The sequence below is a fragment of the Vigna radiata genome, unplaced genomic scaffold (genome assembly GCF_000741045.1).
Source record: "Vigna radiata var. radiata cultivar VC1973A unplaced genomic scaffold, Vradiata_ver6 scaffold_281, whole genome shotgun sequence".
NCBI classification, from domain to species: domain Eukaryota; kingdom Viridiplantae; phylum Streptophyta; class Magnoliopsida; order Fabales; family Fabaceae; genus Vigna; species Vigna radiata.
Window position 1 is genome coordinate 372824 of NW_014542220.1, and position 2967 is coordinate 375790.

Consider the following 2967-nt stretch of genomic DNA (forward strand, 5'->3'; position numbering starts at 1 on the left):
AGCGTACCTGGTATATGATTCCAGTCCTGTATATATAGGTTATTAGCAAATATAAACAGAATATAATATAAACAGCTATACCTGAATATCCGGCTATTCATCTAATCTTTTCTGATATAGATGTTAGGATATTATTCTCAACGAATCATATCGTATAGATTGTTAAGATTTTGTCTTCAACGGATTATATCACTGTGATGAACTATTAGCCCATATCACTAATATGATTAAGGCCCAATAAGCATGCTGGACCGTGCGGTTACTAGTTATAACCGTTCGGCCCAAATAGCGTATCGTACATCATCCCCCCAAGTCCAAATGAAGCGTTGAATTTTGACCAACGGATGAATGTAGGACTTTTGTTGTGTGAGGGAATTTTGGCCGACCGGTTTATTTCAGCGAGCAATCTCAACTGACCGATCGCTTTATTGGAGACGTAGACTTGACATTTCGGGCGATCATGAGTAACCCTAAATAACGAGTAGATCAATCGTCGTAGAAGTATTTTAAATTGTCATCGTAACGCAGCGTTTTGGAGGTGCGTCGATTGAGTTTCAGGCCATCATTGATTTTTTCCCGCCCTGGGAGTAGTTGAAGAGTTTTACTCGCTTTACCGTCAGATCATGTTGATCTGACGGTCAAGGATTTTACTGACAGTTGCGGCCCGTTACAGGGTAATTAAGGTAGGGTTTTGGTAACCACCACTTTCATTTCTTCTGTCTTCCAAATCTTAGAACACTCTCGTCCTCGCAGAATATCGCTCTCCTTTCCTCCTAGTAGCTTCAATCTTTCAGGTAATTATGAGTTCCTCCTTTAATCTTGGTTTGCCATCGTCCGTAGTAGAAGAAAAGGAGCAAGAGGTAGCACCTCGTTCATCTGATAGGCCTTCCTCCTCCGACCAAGTAGGTATCTCCACCCTTGTCTATGGTAAAAGGGTTTTTATTCACGGCGGCGTTGTAGTCGACAACTGTGCCGAAAATTATACTGACATTATTAACTATGATTGGGCATCACGAGATGTTGATGACATCTCTAGCACTTTCGTGAACAAATCATCCTTAGAATTTTGGATAGAAAATAGTTGCGTCCTTAGGAATTTAAGTTATGGACGTTCTGTCAGATTGGCTACCTGTAGGGAAGACGAGAAAGTCTTCCATCATAGACACGATTCTGAAAAACATTTCTTTTATATGTATACTTGTCTGTTTGTCGATATGTATGTCAGACTTCCATTCTCTGATTTCCATATGAATGTGCTAAGATACCTAAACGTTGCCCCCACACAACTTCATCCCAATAGCTGGGGTTACATTCAGTCGTTCTGCGTAGTTTGTAAATTTTTAGACATAAAACCAACTGCTCCCATGTTTTTATATTTCTTTAGAACCCGTCCAGTTCCTAGAAGGGGTTGGGTTTCACTTATTTCCGATCCCAAAAATACCTTGTTCAAACTGTATGCAGACTCGTATAAAGACTTTAAAAAACACTTTTTCAGAGTAGTCATCACCGACCTAGGCCGCCCGTTCTTCCTTAATGAGGACGATAGCGAGAGATTTCCCTTGTATTGGACTCAAAATCCTTACACCATAACTTCTTGGGATAAGAACTCACTGTCGAATTATGAATTAAAGGCTATCAGTGTGCTGGAAGGACTATCTCTTCGCCCTTTCTCTTTGAAGCAGCTAGTGAATTGTTTGGCGCATGACGACCTAAATTCGAGGGTCTCTGATATGTTTCTGTATTAACAAATATTAATTTCTTAATGATCTTGCTTACTGAAATTTCCTTTGTCTCAGACATCATGGGCAAGAAAAAGATCACTATTGACTGGTTCAACTGTTCCAAGGACTTGATGCAAGGTCAAGGCTCCAATGTGCCGACTCCTACACCCCCTCCACAAGCCTCGTCGGTCGTTAACCTGGAAGGTGAAGAAGAGATTCCTCTGAAAAGGAAAAGGAAGGTGGTTCCTCTTAGGGAGATGCCGTTTGGAAAAAGAACGAGGAACACTTCAAAGGAAACAGCTGCTGATGACTTTGGACACCTTGAGGCCGACCGCGACCTCCCGAACGGTGTATGGGATGCTGGTTTTGACTTGGGGTATAAGATAGATCCCAAGCTGGATTCGGCCGAACTGAAGGTGCTGAAGAATACTCCCCGCCAACAACTCCGCCAACATATTCTGGAGTTTTGCGCTCGCGCTACTGCTTCCACTCTAGAGTTGATCCATACGGAAGATCAAGATAAATCTGAAGTTGAAGGCTTGCAGAAACAATTGATGGACCTTACCCTCGTTCATTCCGAGTGTGGTCCTAAATATGAGGCGGCCGAGAAGACAATTAACGAAGGTCGTATCATACTTGAAAACATGAAAGAATCTTTTCAGGCAACGAAGAAGGAAATGGATCGCCAAACTGCTGACCTTGCTGCCGTCAGAAAGGCTTTGAATGAGGTTACTATTGAAAGAAATTCGCTAAAGAGTTCCTTAATAGTAGCCAAGGCTCGAGAAAGGGAGATGGAGGCTCGAACAAGGGAGATGACTGAAGCCATTGTTCTGGAACATACTCGTGGTTTCAAGAAGGCAATCCGACAAGCCACCTTCCTGCTTGACCGTCCCCTAACTGATCTTCCTCTGGACGTGGATAAGGACATTCTCCACGGAAAGATAGTCCCCTCCAAGAACGTTCCTGCTGGAACGTATTCAGATGATGAAGAAGAAGAGGGAGAGGAAGCCGCTGCTGATGTGAAGACTGCTGTCCCAGCGGGAGAGACCAGCAACGTAATGATTGACGTTAGTGAAGTGCCCATCCCCGAAAGAGCTATTGTCGAGGAAGTGAATGCGTCAAAGATTTAAATTTCTCACCAAATATTCGACACTCTGTGGATGACCTCAAAACTTATCGTTGTTTTGAATTTGTTATAACTGTGAATGTTTATGCATTTCCTTTGATGATTTTATTATGCAATTGT